This window comes from Zeugodacus cucurbitae, chromosome 3 (assembly GCF_028554725.1).
Source record: "Zeugodacus cucurbitae isolate PBARC_wt_2022May chromosome 3, idZeuCucr1.2, whole genome shotgun sequence".
In the NCBI taxonomy this organism is placed as follows: domain Eukaryota; kingdom Metazoa; phylum Arthropoda; class Insecta; order Diptera; family Tephritidae; genus Zeugodacus; species Zeugodacus cucurbitae.
Genome location: NC_071668.1, coordinates 72,085,894 through 72,108,034, shown reverse-complemented (window position 1 = coordinate 72,108,034; position 22,141 = coordinate 72,085,894). Strand labels below are relative to the sequence as shown.

The 22,141-nt window shown below is 32.5% G+C and overlaps 1 protein-coding gene across 6 annotated transcripts in view; it reads right to left on the bottom strand.

The window, feature by feature from the left end:
* LOC105218156 (EEIG family member 2) overlaps nt 1–15,375 on the bottom strand; it is a 151,155-nt gene extending 135,780 nt beyond the window's left edge. For 4 of the 6 annotated variants that reach the window (XM_054227907.1, XM_054227910.1, XM_054227913.1 and 1 more), the window contains exons 1-2: nt 15,216–15,375; nt 13,918–14,213 (exon numbers count right to left, since the gene is read on the bottom strand). The gene's annotated coding sequence lies outside the window, so the exon portion shown is untranslated. Of the gene's footprint in view, nt 1–13,917 lie in introns of all 6 variants that reach the window. The other 2 variants (XM_054227912.1, XM_054227908.1) reach the window with 2 other exon arrangements.
* Nucleotides 15,376–22,141: the final 6,766 nt, after the last annotated feature.

Below are 22,141 nucleotides of genomic sequence, written 5' to 3'. Positions count from 1 at the left end.
ATAAATAAATTATTTAAAAATCCTATTTTTGTTTCAGCTAAAGCAGTAGCTCAGAAAGTCAGTAATGCGTTTGTTGGACTAAACTTTTTCAGTACTATGAAAAAATTCCACTGCAACATTCGAAATTTAAATCTGAAGCAACTTAAGTACTTAAGGCACATTAAGTCGTTAAATACAAATAAAAAATTTAAAGCTTTTAGGCTTCAAAAGGCTAACTTGTGCCAGAGGAACTTACATATCGCAGCACAACAAACAGCTGGGACTAAAAACAACAATATGTATATGAAGTGAAAACTGAATTTTTTTCGGAAAAATAGAAGAACTGGGTCAAAAACTTTTTATATAAAAAAATAAAATAAAAAAGTAATTAATATCTATCAAAAGAAAAATTTAAAAAATAAACCAAATAAAATAAAGAAAATATGAAAACACCATCCTAAAGTGAAACAGAAAGTATTTTTTTGTTGTAAACTCGCAAGTAAAATAAAACAGCAACAACTGAGTGCTTCAAAAATTGTTGAAATTCGTGGGAATGCACTTCGCTTTTGCTTTGTTGTCTCGCAAACTGCATTTCGAGCGACAACTGACAGCACTAACAATAACAACATTAACAGCAACAGCTTGTGGAGTCAACCATAGAGTAGTGGATTATATGCACTACAATATCAATGCATAAATAAATATGTATTTGAGTGAGTGTTGGCGAACGCATTGCTGCCTCGCATGATGACACACCCTTTCTCGAATGTGAGCGAAAACAAATTTTTGCAAAAATTTGAAATGTTTACTTTTGATGGATGGCTAGCTGACTGACTGAGTGACTGTGCGCTGCAAGCGACTGTCTCTTTGTGTTTGGCTTTGTTGTCGTTGCTTTTGCCATTTTCTCTTGTTAAATGAATTTTTATTATTTTTGGTTTGATTGAAATGACGGCCTTGTTCAAGGTCGTACGTATTGGTCTCGCTCGCTCGCTGCAAATAATACTATATTTTCCACTCGAGCTCTTGCGCTGATGACAAGTGTTTGTCAAAAGAAAATATTTTAAGTTGACGTAAATGATGATTTGGTGGCGCTTACTGTGGTGGATTTGTCTCATTCTTGTTAGGGGATTTGGAGATTTATCAATGTTTACAGAACTGAATTCAACAAGAAATAAGTTGAAGCGAGTTGAATTTAAAAAATATTACTTTACAGAGTTGCCTCCTATTAGAAAATTATTTTTCTTTTATAAATTGAAATTAGAATATTTTAAAAACTAAAAAAACTACATGTACACATTTTTTTATTGATTTTGAAAATTTTTGTTAGTTGGCAATCTGTATATTGATATCGTATATTGAAATTTCTGGTTGGAAACATATATTAAATCTATAGTCTATCCATAAATCTAAAATCTATCTATAATCGACTTTGGTATGAATTAGAGGTTATTAAATCAGATAGTATTGCAAATACATAACATTGGAAGATGCCACCTAGTTCGAAATTATAAAAATGTATTTTCAAAATACAGTTCAAGCCTAAGCGAGACTTAAATAATGCTTAAAAAGTGTTAAAATGCTTTAGTTTGTGTAGTTCCTAGCCAGTGTGGCTTTGTGAGGTTGCCACCTAGTTCGAAATTTAAAAAATGTTTTTCATAAAATGTTTAAGACCAAGCAATATTTAAATATTGTTTAAAAAATTTTAAAATGCTTTAGTTTTTGTATTTGCTATACATTGGACTAATCATTGCGAGTTTTAGAAAACACAGGGTTGCAATTCCATGTTAACCCTGTAGAATTATCAAAATCTCCTGGAAAAAGACCACCCTTGGGCAACACTAACTCATTTTTTCGAAAATATTGCTTTTTACTGTAATATTAAGAGAGTGTAAAATCGAGGATCTCAAGATATTTGAACAATATCTATATTTGAATGAGGTTAATGATGAATTAAATTGAAGATCTTGATCCAGCCATATATGATCGAGCTTCTTTTGAAACAGTAAAGACCATAGTCTCTCCAGTAATTATAATACATGAAAAAAGTTCAGGTCCTTCGAGGTTTTCCAGCAAAGATTTTAGGAAGAATAAACACTTCGGCATAGAACCTTAAGGGGGGTAAGGTTTGTTTCGTTAAAAAAAGACCTTTTTTCATGAATTTTTTTAGAAAAAAATATTGCTGTAGGTTTATTTTACTTATTATTGTATGAAAATACAACATTTGAAGAATACTTAAAAAAAGTTTTATCGAAAAATATCGAGGAATAACGCATTTATCGTCGATCTCTGCAGGCACCTCGAAAAAAAGTTGTTGTGCGGTGACCAGCCTACAGCATCACTGGATCATCCGAAACCAAAAAATCAAAATGCTTTCTTCAGTTTATTAGTTTATCTTTCAATTGACGTCGAGTTTTTTTTAATTTTTCATTTTTTCAATTTTTGGTACCATTTTCAAGCCAAATGACGATTTTAGACGAAAAAATCGACCTATTTGTTATTGTAAAATTGTTAGTAATTAAAAACTCGACGTCATTCGAGAGCTATATATATGTAGAATATTTGTTCAAAATTTCAAAACGATCGATGCAGTAGTTTTTCCTGTAGGCTGGTCACCGACTTTAAAAATGACATATTTGGGAAAATCGATACAAAGTTTTGTACACTCAGCGCAGGTAGCTGAAGGTACCGTTATTCAACCTGCTGTAACTTCGTTAGTTTCTCTCCGAATGTCCTAAAACTTTCACACAATATTCTTGAGATGTTGATGGTTCAGAAAAAAAATATAAAAAAGTTAGGAATAAATTATTAATTCAAAACAAATTGAAGACACATTTGGGGAATCTCGAAGTGAACGTTGAACTAAAATCGAGAAAGTAAAGATGACTAAGATATTTACATATAACAAACATAAGTTCTATCAAACAACAAAAGGAGTTCTTTATTCTATTTGGATTAAAGCTTTCGCTGCTTTTATACTCATTCATAATGGAAGATTTCGTCAAAATAATGAAAGTGATGAAGTTGGTTCTAAAAAGAGAACACAATAAACACTAAAAATAAGAGTAAAAAAATTAAAAAAAAAACTTTAAAATTTCAATACAACACATAAAAAGAGATAATAAAAATTAACCTAAAAATTGCAAACTCTTCATCAAAATCACAAACAATTGAAAAGATATTTAGGGCGACTGAAATCGTCGAATCTCGCAACACTAAACCCATAAGCAAATTAATAAAAATAATAGATTTCATAAATGGCAAAAAAGGCAGACCTAGAAAACCAAACAATATAAAAATTGATAAATTACCAACATAATAAGAAATACAAAAACAAAAACAAAGCCAGTATATAGAGACATGTATAGACGACCTTGACAAAAAATGGTACAGGTAAGAGAATAACAAACAAAAACTGAATATATTCATGAGCCGTCGAATGGATATGTGTAAGAGAAGAGCAAAAATAAGAAAAACGACAAAAACAAAAAAAAAAAACCAAACGAGACAAAGACGGTCACAAAAAAAACGTTGAACCGAAAAGTGTGAAATTTTTGTAAAGCAAACCAACAACGAAAGACTACACACAACAACGTTCGTTACATTTATAATCAAAGCAAAAAAAATCGAAAAAAAAAATATAATTAATTAATAAGCGACTTATGCGGTAAGCGACGCATATGCAAATTACTAAGCGCACAACAATGCGGCGGATGAGCGAACGCGCTTAGCAATGTGGACTACAAAACGCAACTCTCAGCGAGTAGTTACGGTAAACACGCGCAAGTGTATGTAATTATGTTTGAACAACAACAACAATTTACAATTTGAACGCGAAAATCGAATTTAGCAATTGTTGTGTAGAATCAGCTGCGCCAAGCGACGAAAACCAGTAAGAGTCGGCAGCGTGGAAGCTTGAAGAGCGCAGAACACACTTGAAGCGGTTAATAAACTGTGGCTAGCAAAGCAGCTTTGTGGAGCCCAATACTGGTTTTGTGAACCTAAAACTGTGTATGTAAATACGTGCATGTGTGCAGGTAAATTTTATTTTATTTTTTTCTTGACTTTTGCTCAGCGGGTACTCAAGCACTGAGCGCGCAGAAACTTAAAACTTGAAACTCTAAGAAAATGCTCTTTAATATGTGTGTCTTTTATGTTGCTGGTGGTTCGCTCAAGGAAACCAAAGCTTTGTAATTACAGCACAAATCTAATTAAATCTATTGGAATTAAGTTAAAAATGGCTTAAGTCGACTTAAGCTGTTAAGAGTGTTTTGAATGCAGTTGATATTCTATGTTTCTTATTTTAATATTACGTTGGCCTTTTATCTTTTGAATTTCGCGGCTACAGAGCTCGTATCTGGGAATAATATACATCTTTGAAAGGTCTTGACATAACCCACAAAACGACGCTATGCATGATTAATTTGAATATTACGTTCAACAGTTATAGACATGTAAATATGGAGTTCACTAACGCCGAAATTCGGGCTATTTTAAAGTTTTCCTTCGTTAAAGGCAAATCCGCTAGAGAAACGTTCCGTAACGTGAAGTGACTCTATCACTTCGAACTGCGGAGAAATAGTTTCGACGATTCAGAGGGGGTAAAAGCGACACCATGGATAATCCAGCCAGCGGAAGACCTATGACCACGAATACCGATCAAATCATGGAAAACATCGAGTTAGACCGGCATGTGGTACCTCGTAACAACGCCCAAGAGATGGGAGTTAGTCGCCAAACCATTTTAAACCAGCTGCAGAAGGCTGGATACACAAAAAAGCTTGATATTTGCGCGCAGCATGATTTGACGCAAAAAAACTTCTGGACCGAATCAACTCCTGCGATATGCTGCTGAAACGGAACGAAGTCGACACATTTTTGAACCGGATGGTGACTGGCGACGGATCACATACGACAATATCAAGCGAAAACGGTCGTGGTCGAAGGCCGGTGAATCGTCCCAAACAGTGGCCAAACCTGGATTGACAGCCTGGAAGGCTTGAGGTCTGGAAATGCGATCGACCAGAAGCATACAGAATGGCCAACAAGAAGGGTGTAGTGTTCCACCAGGACAACGCCAGATCATACACTTATTTGATGACTCGTCAGAAGCTACGGGAGCTTGGATGGGAGGTTTTTTCGTATCCACCATATAGCCCGGACATAGCGCCAAGTGATTACCACCAGGATATATTTTACAGAACTATTTTAAAAAAAAGATTTTTAAAAACTTTTTTAAGACCTGAATTAGATAATTTAGATCACCGAATTCAAGTTATAACCAATTTTGTAAATATTCATGCAAAATTTTCCAAGAAACTAACTACAACCGTGCTTTCAGATCGGATTTAGAAGAAATAGTTTTTCAAAACCATGCCACAACATAATTAAATTATAGTCACAGCATTATTGTGGCATGTTAACTTATAGATTGACATAAAGAAATTTCAAGAAATAACAAAATATAGTAAAGAAATTTATAACAAACATAAAGCTATAAAAATCTAACAACGCATTCGTGGATGATAGAATAAGTAAATCAGGTATTAAAAAATATTTGAAGAATATAGGAAATATAAGACACTTTCAAGTGCTTTAAAAAATCAATCAAAAAACGAACAAGAGAGAAGAATGAGAAAGAAATTGAAAATAAATTTAAAGACGATTACTTATAGAATTTAAAAATAAAAGAAAAACAACAAATAAAAAATTCAAATGATGACGAAAACGTATACAAATTAAAAAAAAAAAAAAACAGAAATAAAATAAAACTAAAAAAATTTTGAAAAACAACAAAAAAAAATAAAAATAAAACAAATAAAAATTAAAAAGTAAAAATAAAAATAAATAAAATAAAAAAAATAAACAAAAAAGACTATAAAATATGCAAGCCCAACAAAAAATCAACAATAGAATAAATGATATTGAAAAAAAACTGACTGTGGGAAAAAATAAATGTGAATCGAAAAAGAGATTGAGAAAGAAAACTGCGAAGAGATATACACAAAGATTAACAACAACAACAATAGTAAATAAGTATGTATGGACCATACATAAATAAAACTAGAAGTTATGAAAATTTATAGGCAATACATAAGATACACACACATAGACAAAAACACAAGTGCTTCGTGTTCGAAGTGTGAACACGCATATCAACTGCATGAACTCGTAAGCGCGAGGAGGTCATGGTGCCGCCAGCTAGCATGCTAACGCTGCAGCATTGCCCCCCAACATAGTGTACGATGCTTCCTAAGGGAGCTATACATTATGTTTACAGTTTTCAATGTAAATTCTAGTTCTTCTTCTTTGTTTTTCATACTCTCATGTATGACTTTGTGACGATGCTAATGTACTCGAGCGCGCTGGAGTAACCCTTTTGAGTGTTGTGTGTGTAGTTTTGAGTTGGTGAAGCTGTGTAGACTCAACTACATATAATATATGGAAGATCTTACAGCAGCTAACCTCTCTTATGTGCTATCTTTCTTTCGAAACTTAGTTATTGCAAGTTTTCCGGGTTTCTATGCTTAAATAGCCACCCAACAGCTTACATATGTATGCGTTTAAACTCAGTAAAGAGCATGCTTTCTTGGTCTATCTATCTTTGAACTCTACAACAACAAACAAATATGTAAATTTCAAATATGTGGGTTGTTGGCATCACTTCAAGCATTTAACGGTACCACATAGTCTTACTCAATCATTAACTACCAAAGCCTATATGTGTGTATCTTCAAACCTACTGCTGGTCTATTATGTAAACTAAGTCGTTAGTGTGGTCGTCGCATGGTCTTCGTTCGTCTCTTGTCCGTACGTTTTCCTCATCACACCCAAGCGTACGTTTACTTATCAGCTTGAATGTTACATTACAAGCGTTACGTTATACATTAAAGTTATGACTTTTCAGTGTCGGCATATTATTACGTTTAAAAATTTTTTTCACCATGACCAGATACAAACAAAAACAAAATATGTTCAAATATACATATATAAAATAAAGCAAAAATTGGCACGTGGAAACTTACACGTTATGAGTTAAATGCTTGAATCAGTAATGTGTTTGTTTGTAGGGCGTAATAAACATATAGACAAGCATAAATAACTGTATTACAACTAGTAACTAGAAATGGTTGTATATACATATGTTTGGAGAGGAGCAGAAAGTTCACTTGGACGTGGTGCTAATTTTTCGTTCATGGGAAAATTAAGTGGTGTGACGAGTAGAACCGAATGCGGTCATTAACGGTACTTAAAGGTAAGACTTTGATGTAATAATAAAGAAATTATGTTCACACTCTCTGCGAATGATGTTTATTATAAAATAGTTGTGTAAAATATTACAAAATATAGTTAACATATGAATTTTTAGTTACAGATCTTTAATTATATTTCTTTGCCACATAAGCTCTCAATTTTTGAGAGAATAAAATATATATTGTTATTTTTTATGATTTTAACGATCTTTTATAATAAAAAAAAAATAATTTTTTTTGTTTTAGGCACTGCTAACCTTTAATTGTTTGTTAATTTTCTCTATTGGAAATATATCAATGTTCATTCGTTGACAAAATCGATATGTTTACCTTCGATTTTTCACGAATTTATTTTGTAGACCGTTTATATATTATATGTTTATCATTTTCTTATAGTTTACTTAAATATTCATAGTACCGTTTTGTCAAAAAAAAATTTAAACCTGAAACATATTTGTCCAATTTTGTGTTTTTACTAAGGTAATCTTTAATTAAGATAATCTTACATAAAAAAATCATTTGAGAGAATCCTGAAAGTTATTCCGAAGCTGTAACTCAAAATATCCCCATGTTTCCACGATTAATTTACCATATAACAACAATTTTGAAAACGTGTGTGCTTCACAAAAGTTATATGTGTGTATTGTACGTATTTTTTATTAAAAATTTTACTAAGAGAGGCATTTTTAAAAAGTTTTCGAAGAAGAAAAATTCGATTCCTGGAACAAATTTATCCAAAACCATGTTCTATAGCATCATCTCTTTTTTAAAGTGTGCTTTATATAAGTAATATTTGGTTTTATTGATTCTGTACTTGCTTCACAAATCGTATTTAAAGACTTGCTATATAAAACCTCATATTCTGATTCTTCATCACTAATTCATCGCTGACTTAATTCCTCAGATTAATATTTACGATAAGAAAAAATCAAACAGGATTAAGATAATTGAATTTAAGCTTTAAATAAATTTAAATGTCCTAAGTTAATATCTCTTCAAAAATGAGTAAAGCCGTCAACTACCTGTAACCATCCAAAATTCACGAGTTTAAACGTTTGTCTTAACCTTGCCAACCGCATACGCGAAACTACAGCGAGAATAAGAAAAAGGGTTGAAACAAACAAAACAAAAGTAAACTTAAAGAACCCTACAAATGGAGGATAAGAAAGAATGGTTAAGACAGTGTAGAAAAAAAAATACTTTAGGGATACAAAATCAATTGAAAATTTAACAAAAACCTGTATTAAACTTCAACAAACACCTAAGGGTGTCCAAAAAGCGTGCAGTCACCTGGCAGACAAACGGGTTGGGTGTGTGTGCTTGAAAGCCACAAAGGCGAAGAAATCAAAGAAAACAGTAACAAAAATAAGTAAACAACAAACACAATTTTTCAGGGGTTCGTAGTTAAGTGAAAGAAAAAACAAACAGCAAACCAAGCAACGGCAACCAAGTGTCGACGATAAACGCGGTATTCAAATTGAGGGTTGAATTTACTAGAAGGCTGAGCGTAACTTTAGTTAACTACGCAGTGTGAGGGAGGTGGGCTAATAGCTCACTCGTTGTGTTGCAGCGATTATCTGCAAAAGATGGGTTAAAAATGGTGAGCAATTATGTTTGCAGACGATTATGAGGGTTGAAAATAATTACCTTGGTGCCGTTAATACATGTTGCACAGCTGCAAGACAGCGCATGGGTAATTATTTGTTCAGGAGATAATAGCAATCAGTTTCGTTTGATTGAGATGGGTGTAAAAGATTGAAAATATTTTATGTTTGAAGAAAATAATTTTTTTTACAATATGTAAAAATAGAAAAACCTAGGCAAAATTAATATTATTCTTTTTTATTTATTTGAAAATTTTTTTTAATTTTTATTTTTTTCTAGTTTTAAAGTTTTTTATTTATTTCTTATTGTTAAATGATATTAATAAATAATTAATAACTAATTTAATTTATATTAATAAATGTCTTTTATTTTAATTTTATTTTTTTTTTTGTATGCATTGCTTTAGTTAGTTATATTAGATTTTTTAATATTATAAATAATTTTTTATACAAAATTATAACAATTTTTCAACTTTTTATAAAATTTATATGTTTTTTTCATCTTTTTTAAATTTTTTATTTAATTTTTTCATTTTTTTTTTTAATTTGATTTTAATTTTTTTTTTCAATAAAAATTTTCCGAAATAAAAATAATTTATAATTTTTAAATTATTTTAAAAATTCTTACTACTCTGATTAAGTATTACTCATAAAAAATTTACAAAAAATTCTAAGACATAAAAAAATGTATTTCAACTATAGACAGCAGACTCAAGTACCCTCGTCCTCCCACACAAGCTCTTTAAGCGCATTAAATTGCTATCTTCGTAAATAAAATTATACACAAGCAACTAAAAATCACTGTTGCCACAAATTGTCTTACAAAACAATTCCAGCAAACAGCTACAACAACAACAAAAAACAAAACATTTTATATGAATGCAACAAAAATTTGAGACACTCAAATCCGCGGCGCTGCATTTTCTGAAGAAGACACAGCTAAGCAGACAGAGCAAACCGAGAGACGGACAGACACGACAAAAGCTTGTGTCAAATTCCTTTAAAAAATGTGTGTTCTTTGTCAAAGACTGTATTGATCAAAGCGAAGCAAACAAGGAACTGTTCAAAATTTATTGAACACAGAATGTAGTAGGAGGAGGGTATAAAGCTAGCAAAGAGGTGGCATTGCGCTCCCACACAGTCACTCAACCACCCTAGTGTGGCAGTTCAGCTAACAGTGAGGCATATTCAGCATTTTTCAATTTTTATTGGCACCCAGCATAGCCCGTCACCATCCTCCCTACGAACACAGCGCACCAAGCACATCACAATGCACCCACACATATTATTATTATTATACTTGTTGTTGTTGCTGTAAAGTGAAAAATATGAATTTAATTGAATGCATCCTCATTAAATTTGTGCGCCCCATATTCCCCAATATATTTACATATTTTGTGGGATCCACTGCGCTGAATCGTTGTCAGTCGTCAACCAGAGCCAGCAGCTGCTGCTTTCAGCTGGAGGCAAAAGCATACACACCCATATAGAGATATATACACCCATGTGGTTCTAAGCTGGCAATTGTTGCGTAAATAGCTGCTCTGCTGGGTGTTTCGCTTTGCTACATTGGGTAACATTTTTTTGGTGGGATTCTCGCCATAAATCGCATTTTATATGATTTGTTCTTGTATTTTTCATTTTTTATTTTGATTATTTTGCTTCAATTGAAATCGCTGCAGCAAATTGAATCGAATCACAGCGCAATTTATGCTATTTGTATAGCAGCATTTTTCGAATATTTCTAGATTTTATCAAGAGAGACAGCAGTCATGTGTGAAATATTAATTCGCAACAGAAGAAAAAATATTTTTTTTTTCAAATAGAGCATTGAAATTTATGGCGTGACAATTAGAATTGGGGGCGTGATAATTTAAATTTTGAAAGGAGATAAGTTCGCTCTTAATTTAAAAATGTCGACATTGAAAAATAATTTTGATAAGCTTAGAGATGATGCAGACGGCTTTTTGAGATTTTCTTTTTCACTTAAAAATTAGTTTATGTTTTCAATTTGACTCAGAATATTATAAATATGTATGGATTCTGTAAAAAATATGATCAAATTTTATTTTTAAATCTTTGATTCGAATATTGGTATTGGTAGCTTTTCGAGATTTTTATTTCAGGAAAAAATAAATTTATGTTTTCAAATTTGACTCAGAATATTGTAAATATGTATGGAATCAGTAATAATAGGATAACATTTTATTTTAAAATCTTTGATTTCAATATTGCTATCATCTAACTCGATCATTGTCATAGATGTTCAAATTTTTTGGACCCAAATTTTAGAAACACTTCAAAAAATATTTTCTAAGCCTTATAAAGCACAGAGAAACATTTTAAAGCGAGTATCATTCTCTGGAATCTCTCTCTAATAAAAAAAATATAAAAAAAAATTTTCTCTAATAGCTTCTAGAATGAATGTACTTTTATGTCACAGAATTTTTTTCCTATCAGCGGAGCCGCACCCTACTACTTTATTTCTACATAAAATTCCTTTCAAAAGATTCTCAATTTCTTTGTTGGTTTTTTGCTTTCAGTACACATTGTCATTAAAATTCCAAGCAGCTTCTTTTTTGCAAATTTTCGGACTAAAAAATAAATTAGAACAACGAAATCGAACGAAAAAATACAAGTGCAAGGCAAAAATGTGGTTTTAAAAGCTTTAAAGTGGAAAAGGAAATACCAAGCAGCTTTTTTGTTGATTTTTTTTTTGACACAATGAAATTTTGAAAAAATTAAAATAATTAATAGAAAAATTGAAAAATATATAACAAATAACAATAGAAAAAATAAAAACAAATATTAAAAATGAATAAAAAAAAATATGAAAAGATATATATAAAAAAAATAAAAAATAAAAATAGAAAAAATAAAAAAATAAAAACAAATATTAAAAGGAATATAAAAAATATAAAAAAAAATATATAAAAAATATGAAAAAATATATAAAATAATATAAAAAATCACCAATGAAAATAGAAAAAATAAAAACAAATATTAAAAAGAATATAAAAAATATGAAAAAAAATATAAAAAAATATTCAAAATTAAACCAAAAATGATTAAAAATAAAATTTTTTAATTTAAAAAATTATTTAAAAAAAAATATTAAAAAAATATGTGCTTTAAATAAGCAAAAAAGTTGAAGAGACAATTAAAATAGTTTATAAAAAATTATTTATATAAAAAAAAATTAATAAAAAAGTATAAATTTCTTAAAAGTATTTTGTTAAAATTTTACTTCATTTTCCCTTTCTTACACATATGAAAGAAAACACAATCACTAAGTAAATATTTTGAAGAAAGCCTGCGAATTTGTATTCCAATTTCATTCTGCCACAAACAAAAACACATGAGGCGCACAGCAGGCAAACCAGAAATTCTCAATATCTACTTTTGGGTTAAATTGAAATTTCTATATAGCTGCTGGGGCTACTCCACCACACCACCAACCGACCGACCGACCGACAGTTGGGGCAACAATAGTTGTTAGTGTGTCATTGGAGATGCTCAAGTGGCTGCTTGCGTTCCGTCTACTTAAAGATATGTATTTTCATATATACATACATATATGTATAAGCTGCGCAGCCGGTTGAAGCACACATTCATTAAAAGCTATACTAAAGGGGCTGCTACTCTTTCTTTCTATTTATTTTTTTTTTTATTCTTTTATTATTTTGTTTTGTGTTCAAACTCGCCTCTTTCTTCATTCAGCTATTCAAGCTCGTTGCTTTCTTCAGAACTTTTCCCTCTACACTGTTTACCACTTTTTAATTATGATCTTATTTTATAGTATTCCGCATACATTTCAATTCTGTTTGTGTTCTTTTTTTTTTGTTTGTAATGTCGAACTTGTATAGAAATTGCCACCGCTTTTAGCCCCCGACGTTAGACTCAGAGCCTCAAGCAAACTGGCAAAACTTGTTTCTAAGCACAAATAAAAAGTCAAAAAATTCAGAAAAAAAGATAACATTGAAGTAGCAGAATAACTGAAGAAGCGCAGATGGAGAAATATCAAGGAATGCTTAAGTTTCGGCAGCACTAAAATGGATTAATGCTACTATACGTTTGTTGTTTTTGTAACGGCTTACTATTAAGTAAATGCTGTGTTGAGTGAGTATACAAATCATCAGTGTTTTGAGGAGGCATAATGAAGAGTTTAATAAGGAAACAAGCATTTAATGAGTGCAAAATAAGATAATAATGAAATTTACTTTGTGATTGAGTTGGATGGAGGCTAGTTGAAGTTGAATATATAAGTAAATATTTGTTAAGCGCGCTGAAGCCAGCAAAGGAATGCCGAATTACAAAGAAATATTAGTTTACGAAGGTATAACTAATTTCGAATTAGAAATTGAGTATGCAGACATTGTGGAACTTCCATAACTCGACCTTCTTTAACGCGAAGATATCCATAACTCGAATTTTTACTCAAAGTTTTTTTGTGGATTATGGTGATTCGAGTTAAAGTTCCACTGTAGTTTAATTATTCAAATTAATATTTTTCCACAAATATTGCACTAATTTTCATAATTTTTAGAACAACAAAAGAACAGCAATTGGTTTTGAGGTGTCAAAATAACAACTTTGTACACACTATTTATTTTTAACCATTAATATAGTTTTACGCACTCACACTCATCTTATACGATTTTATAATTAAGCCGCTTGACCACATCAGTTAAATCACTTATATATAGGTTGTGCCGGTTAAAAACGTTAATACTTACTTAATCACATTCGCATTTCCTTTGGAAAAATATAATTGTTTATGCCGAAGACAGCAAATGAGTCACTTCATATACACTTCAAACAATTCCAGTTAAATTTTGTTTAAAACGTATGAATTTATAAAAAACCAATTATGGGATATTAGCACCTTATTTTGCATACAAGTTTCCACAGACAAATTTACAGAAGGCGGACAAAGCTTTTAAAAATAAAGTGAAGTAGAATTATTCAACTTTTTTTATTTCCAAATAGCCGTTCAACTAAATATAAAAGAAAAATTAACACTTTTGCAGTAAACAAATTAATTTTTTTTTTTTAAACTGGCACAAACAAGGGGAAGAACTTACCTTTTTAGAGTTGAATGCAGCAGTTGATGTAATGCTGTTGCTTGGAGACGTAGCTAGTTGCAGCAGGCTGTCTACAGGCTTTTCTTTGTAAAGATTACAAGTGAGCCGCACCTTTGTATACCACACTTAAATGTTTACGCAGCTGCTGCTTTTTTGTTGTGTTTTAAAAGCGTTTGACACCAACAGCCGTGTATATTAACAGCTTTTTATGCACTTTTATTAATATATTTTGTATATTTTCAAAACTAAGCACAATAACTATTATTTAACACGCAGAACTACTAAAAACTGGAAGCCTAAAGTTGAAATTTACAATTTAATTTAATTTACAATATTTGTGGCTTAAACAATGACTGCTTGCAATTTACAAATATATTCAAGAGACTAAAACACGATATGCAATTTATTACACAAACAATTTTTTATAAATTTTATAATTGTTAATTCACAGCATTGGCAATGTAACAAATTATCGCAATATAATTGAAATTGAAAAATCAAATTTCCAAATCTCGAGATTTTCCGCAAACGTTTAGCGAAAAATATACGACAACCGACTGAACAGCATTGAAAAATCCAATTGGCGAATGCCAAGGAGAAAAGTAAGCAAAACAACTACGAATTTGTATGAAAGCAGACGTCAAGAATCATGAATGAACAAGAGAAGAAGAAGACGCAGCACAAAGCGTACGCTGCAAATACAGCTCGAGTTATGACAGAAGTGGTGATAGGCAAGCAAGAACAAATTATAATTTTTGGCTTTCCGTATGTATTTAAACACTAAAATCTATGAAACGCTAAAATTTACAAATTTTGTAGCGTAAATTTATAATTTTTGTTTATTTAGTTGCAGCAGTTATTACACAAATTTATAATTTGTTTGCCGAGGCGAATTGTGACTGCCAGCCTAGTCACAGCAGCAATAATGCTATTGTAAAACCGTTCTAGCTTTTGTAATAATAATACTATTCTTTTAAATAATATTTAAGCTAATTTCATGTTTGCTAGCGTATTTTCCAGAATTCTTCATATATCTAAGAAACCACTGCACTGCAGACCCCCCACTTGGCTACAAAAATCTCAAACGCTATTTGCATAAATTCTATTACACACAATTGTTCGTTGTCTATCTTTCACATATATTTCTCGTTTCCAATTTATATTTTATGCAATTTTTTCACACACACTTGTACACTTTTTTCACCGATATGCACACATTTTGCGAAAATTTTCACAGCTCGCTGCTGCATTTGCTTTGCTAGAAATACACAAATTAGCGCCGCTATTGTGATACTCACTTAATTATATATGATTGTGAATATATTTTAGACTATTTAGCACAATGTGTATAGCTTAATTTTTGCACTGCCCGTAAATTATGGGAAAATTCGACACGCACTTCTTCCGCTACGCTTACAATCGATCCGCCATTTGTTTCTCAACTGACGTTTTGCCTCGTAACGGCGAAGAATAATTCCGTGAATTTTTCAATTTTTGCTTTGTGCGGGACGTTCGTATGCCAGCGTTGCATTGAATGTCAAAATTGTATGTACAGCTGAATAAGTTGGGCTGCACTGGTCTTACAGTTTGGGAAGTACTGTATGTTTTTGTGGTGGTGATAAAAATTAATTAGATGGAACTGTTTTTAATCGCACTACAATTCTAAATAAATATTTTTAAAATTATTAAAAGTTATTGGCAATAAATTGGGTTCATTTTTAATATTTTTAATCTATATAAAATTTTGTTTCTGTCTTTCTCTGATGGGTAGCACTTTTCCAGTCAAGTTTGTTTTCTGTTTAAGATCCTACCGAAAAATCAATTGACTTATATTATAATAATATTATTAATAATAAATAATTAAATATCAGGGAACTGAAATTATATACAGATATATAAACCATGAATTTCAATTTTCGATCTAATTTTTGTTCTTTGAAAAGTTGCGAAGCCACTGGTCAATCTGTGCTTGTCTGTACTGAGCATTTTTGGGAGCCGTGTGGTATAAAGGTTGAAGGCTTGACTAGATTTTCCATATACATTTTTGCGCATGTTAAGTTGAAAGCTTTATAAGTTCAGGATTAAGCTTTTGTTAAGGTTGGTCAATTGACGACTAAGGAAGCTTTATAAGCTGATAAGGTAAATATGAAGCTTTTCAGGGTTTATATATATGATAAAGAGAAAGAAAGTAACTGTTTTATCTACTAAAAGGCTTAAATCTCATCCTTAAATAACCAAACCTTCCCAATAAATGTGACACTATCTACAGAAAGTTAAAACACCTCGGTAGGCTAACTTTCGGACTAACCCAACGAAGTGATTGAAATCGACTTTAGCGGACATAGGAACTTGGTTATAGAGTCTAAGAACTATATCGAATCACGTGGGTTTTGGCGATCCGTTAGGAGTATTTGAGTGCCACAAAGGACAGGTGAAGCTGTCTAAGTGAGACGCTGTTCAGTTCTAGAGAACTGCCCTTGACCTAATCTAACCTAAAGAGTGTATTGTTAGCTAATATAAAAAATAACTAGATTAATTTGAGCTGGCTAGCAGTTAAAGACCAGTCGTTGAATTGAGTAATTGAAATCCGAATGTATTATGTAGAAATTTGGATCTAGAGTCTATTGGAATCTGATGCTAAGTAAGGAGGGATATATGAAGAAGTATGGGTTTACAAGTAAATTGAACAAAGAAGGTCCGAATGTCGGTTGGTCGATTCCAAGGAAGTAGGACGAAGTATGAGATCACTCTTGGTCCTGCAAAAGCTCTAGGATCTTAGAACGCTCTTACGAATTCTTATCTCCCGATGAAAACCTACTTCATCGTTTTGATAGCACATCACAGAGTATTGGCAAGGTACTTTTCTTACAAACTCTGACCGGTCTTACAAGATTACTTCGGAAAAAATAAGGGATCTTTCTGATAAACGATGAATTCAATAATCGCAGAAGCCAAAATGCAAATGAAAACAGTCTTGACTCCTGCGAGAGCTCTAGTGTCCTAGAACACTCATACGAATTCTTATCTCTCGAGGAAAACGTACTTCAGGATTTTGAAAGTACATCACAGAGTATTGTACAAACCCCACAGGTCTTACCAGATTACTTAGGAAGAAAGAAGGGATCTTTTGTATAAACGTTAAATTCAATATTGACGGGAGACAAAATCGGCAGAACCAACCGCTGTTCGGAGAACGGACTTGACCTTTAGAACTTTATTGACCACTCGGAAAGTACTTTGCTCCTCTTCAACTTAAAAACTACTTCTTTATTAATTCCATATTTTACCTTTTCTTTCCTTTACTACTTTCCTTCATGCCATAACAAAGCACCTTGGCAACCCTGTGGCGCACACGTTGTCTGCACAGTCAATGAAATTGGAACTTTGGAACTTTCACACCTGCTGGAAAGGCGCCAGAATATGGAACTTTGGAAGTGCGTGAACTGTCTCTGTGTGTACATGAGCGCGCCTGAGCATGTGTACTGTTATGTATGCGGGTGTATGTGTGTGTGTAATGGATACACGCGCACACCATTACGCCGAGCCAAAAAGAGCTTTTTCGAATAACTTTACGTCACAGCTGACACAGACTCGGCTGTACGAGCACACAACGAGGACGGCAAGCGAAGTGCCATACGAAAGGATGTGCGGACAAAACGAGAGTAATTACGGCGCTGCTGACGCTGGCGTTCAACTAAACAACAAATACAACAATGTGCTGGAATTGTTGTTGTAAATGGTTGACTTGGTTGTGCTTTTCGGCAGCTGTAAGATGCCAACGTATGCTGGTGTGTGTATTTATGTTTTCGTTACAGCCACCATCACAAGCTGCAGCTGCAGTTGGCATTGACGACACAGTCAACGTCAGCCGCGACGCCGACAGCGGCGTTGTTGTGCTTGCGCCGATTCGATGTGTGTGGCTTTGGCTGGCTGGTAAGGAAAGACATTTTTTCGATGTCAAACGTCAGTCATGGAGTTCCAGTCGTCGGGTCAATTTGGAACGCGAACAATTGCGCGCGTGTGTTTCACTAAACGCCACAAATGCTAAGAAAGCAAATGTGGAGTAAATTCTAAATTTCAACCAAAACAAATTTAGTTGCAAATAGAAATTCAAGAAAATATTTTCGAAAAGTTTGGCTTGCGCTAAAAAATTATTAAAAAAATTAATAATAATAAATTGGCGTGCAACAACAACAAAAAAAAATTCAGTGTGTAAATTGTGAAAATTGTTGGCAGGTCCGTCAGAGGACAGTCGAAGCACGAAACAAATTCTGCAGCAGCGTATTCGAAAGCGAGTGAGCAGCAGCGGAAAAAAGTGAAATAAAGCAGAAACACAAATACAATAAAAGCAAAAAAAGACAACAACAACAACAAATTTGTGCTTCAAAGTCAAACCGCGTCCTGCTTGCCAGAGCATTTCGTACCGCGTGTGCGTGCGTTTCACCTTAACACCCGTCGCCCCCGTAACGACGCCGTTGTCGTAACGCCGCGTAGTAACCGCGTTCGCATAAGCGTCTGCCGCTTCAGAGACCGCGTGTCAGTGCGTTGTGTTTGTATGTGTGTTATCTTCTGTTACGCCGCGTCACCACCCTCCTCAACCAGCGTCGTCGTCGCGCTAAGGACATTGGTATGTTTACGTTGTACTTTATTGTTCAACCAAACACTTGTGCAATATGTTTGTCTATGTGTGTGTGTGTGTGTGCTCATTATTTAAATTACAAATCAATTACAACAACAAGGCGCGCATTAAACAAATATTCTACTTCACAAAAGTAACTAAAGCAGAAAGTAGGCCTCTGCGACAAAGTGCGCGCTGGTCGAGTGCCGCGGCGTTTTGATTTAATTTGGGTTACAAAGTGGAGGGTGTATTGTGTTTTGTGCGGGCGGTTGGTGTTTTGGTGGCGTCAGCTTGGCTGGCCACCTTCTCGGACCACTTGTCTTTTTGGTTATTTTCATGCCTAGTACACCATGTTGTTTTTATTGTTGCGCTCATTTTGGCGTCGCCGTCGCTGTTTGTAAGCGCGCGTTCTTAGCGGCCAGAAAATTTTATAAAAAATCAGCAATGGTATTTTTTAATGAATTTGCAGTGATTAAGGCAGCTGGCAGGTGTTTGGAGAACCGACAAAAAAATATTGGCACAAATTTTGGATAATTATTTATTACTGTTCAGAGTAGATGCCTCCTAGTGGCCAAATCTTCGAGTTACGACTTCCTTATAGAGAGTGCGCTAGATTTAGTCTGTGTTTATTCCTAAATTGTTAAGAACATCGATGTAGGTTTCTGACGCCTTTAAGCTCTTGTCGCTGTGTTTTCATTTGATTTTTTATTTACGATTTGAGACTTGCCGACCACTTTTATACAAAGAAGGTGTCTAAAAAATAATTCACTTTTTTAATGGAATGTAATTTTTATATCCTATGTCTAGAGGTCTATTGTATATAAGGAATGTAAACAAACTGTCCGAATGAAAACTAAGGTGTGATGCCTTCTGTGACAAACTTGTAATTTAAGAGCCACTCAATTCAATTAATTATTTGTAATACTTTTAATGAATTCGTTGTGATTATTGATTTGTTAGAAAACACAAAAAAATGTGTTACAGAGATTCAAATACATTTCTTAGTATTCTTGAATATTTGATATTAGAGATTTTATACTCTCGCAACATGTTGCACAGCGAATAAGATTTTTTTTTCACATAATGGGTGTTTGTAACACCGAAAAATACACTTGTTAGATTTATAGTTACATATACCCAAGTGATCAGGATGACGACACGAGTTGAAATCCGGATGTCTGTCTGCCCATCCATCTGTGCAAGCGATAACTTGAGGAAAAATTTAAATACCTTGATATATCCTGGTTCTTGGTACACATGTACTTTGGCACAATGAGAGGGTTCGTATGGCAGTTGCCGCGAAATCGGATCATTGATACGCCTACAAAAAGGTATTAACCTAAAAGCTATGAGGTGTTAACCGATAAGCATGAATAAAGTTATAGCTATATATATGTAAACTATTTGGTACATTGAATCACAAGATAGTAAGGTAGTACATCTTTCAAAATTGTCTAAAAGCCCAGCCCCTTAATCACTTTTTCGCATATATTTCGTAACTGATAAACCATACTTAGAACAATGAGTGAAATCGATCCAGGAATTACCTCAGCCCTCATACAGTACTTCTCTAACTCGAATTATAAGTCTTCGCATAAAGTTTTATGTACAAACGTTTAAACATGTATTCTGGAATTTTGTTTGTTGCAGTTTGCTATTGATTGGCTCTTGACGTCCGTATCCCACGCATTTTATGCAATCCATGAGTGTAATATCATATATATTTTTCGTTTCCATGCGTTATAGGGACTCCTGATAGTAAAATTTTTAATTTTGTATTATGTCCTGGTCGAAAAGTTCGAGTTATGGAAAGAAATTTTTATGAAATTTGACTTGTATTGCGGATTCCATGGTTCGAGAACTTAAAGTTATAGCAGTTCTAGATATGGAAGCAAATTCGTTAGAAATTTGATTTCTAAACGCTATTGCCAATTTAATAGCTCAAGTTGTGGATATCTTCGAGTTATGGAAGTTCCACTGTATTTCAAAATCGAATGATTGACACGCCTACAAAATGGCGTTGACCGAAAAGCTGTAAAGTGTTATGACTAAGGCATGAATGAAGAAATTAAAAGAAAATTTGGCACATAGAATCACACCAAAAAATGGCCCCTGCGGTTTAAAAATTTGCTAAAAATAAACCGGCCCGCCTAATCTGTTTTTTTTTTTTAAATATATTTCCTAAACTGCCAGAGCTATATCAATTAAACCTTCTTAGAATAATAATGAGTGAAATCAGTCCAGGAATTACCCCAGCTCCCATATATGTACTATATAATGATTCTCATTGTTTCGGACTTTATGTCGAATATACTAGTCAAACTGTCTGTCTAACATTAATAATATAAAATAAATAAATTGTCAGAGAATAAAATGTTTGGATCCGAACTTAGTCCTTCCTTATTTGTTTTTTGAGAAGAAAATTTAGCCTAAGTTGCAATTTATGCTTTCTTTTCTGCATTACAAATGAAAATATTCAAACTCACAATTATATTAATAGTAGACTACAAAGTAAAAATATTATCAAAAGTAAATGTTTGTATTTAGAAAGCTTGAGGCTATTTCGATGGAAAGCTAATATTTGTATATAATAAAATAGCAAGCCAATAGAATTTTCAATGCAAATCAAAGAATAATAAATTTCGTTGTTATGAGAAATAATAAATCAAATTCAAATATAAAAATAATTAAATAATAAAATTAGTGTTCTACAGTTGAAAAATTAGGGAAATTGCAAAACTAAAGCCTTTAGCTGACTTTAAAATATAATTGTGTTTAGAAAAATCAACAAAGGTTTTGGTAATCGAAACAAACTGACTTTAAAATCTGAAGTGGTTACAACAATAATAAAAATATATATTTACTTTGATTGGTAGTATCGCTCAAGCCATAAAAAAGACTGCAAGATTACTTCCGAACGAACTTTTAGATTTTGATTGGTTCTCTTCTTTTCAGACCTTATGAGATTCAATTCTTTTAAGGGGTTATATACAGTTAGAATTTTCAAAAAATCGATTTTTTTTTTATTTCATTTTCTTAATGTACATATATTTAAGAATACACACAGAAAATTTCATGTCGTTCCGGTGAATATTTTCAAAGTTACAAGCAAATGAAATATTTGAAAAGGCGTTTCAGAGTGCTTGGAAGTACAAGGTCCAAATTTTAAACGCGGTTTTCTCAAAATGGTGTTTTCAAAGTCGGTGACCAACATTACTCGAAAACGGCTAGACCGATTAGTCTCAAATTTTAACACGACCTTCTTAAATAAATTTTTTGGTAATTAATCGAAGATTTTTTCTCTCCGATAAATATTTTTTTTTATAAACAATTTAAGGCCGAAATTTCGGTGAAGAATCGATTTTTTTTTTTTTAATTTTATTTTGCTTATTCCTTCGATTAATTACTAGATTTAACATTATTTTAACGAAATCTGTTTGGTTTTTTAATTTCAAATTATCCAGTTCCGAGATATAGTGGTCACCGCAAAACGTCTTTTTTGAGAGGAGCTCCTGGAGATCAGCTGTAGCTCTTTTTCAAATAAATATTTTTACTAGTACTAAGTCTTAAAATACAGTTAAAAGATACCATAATATGTGTATAAAT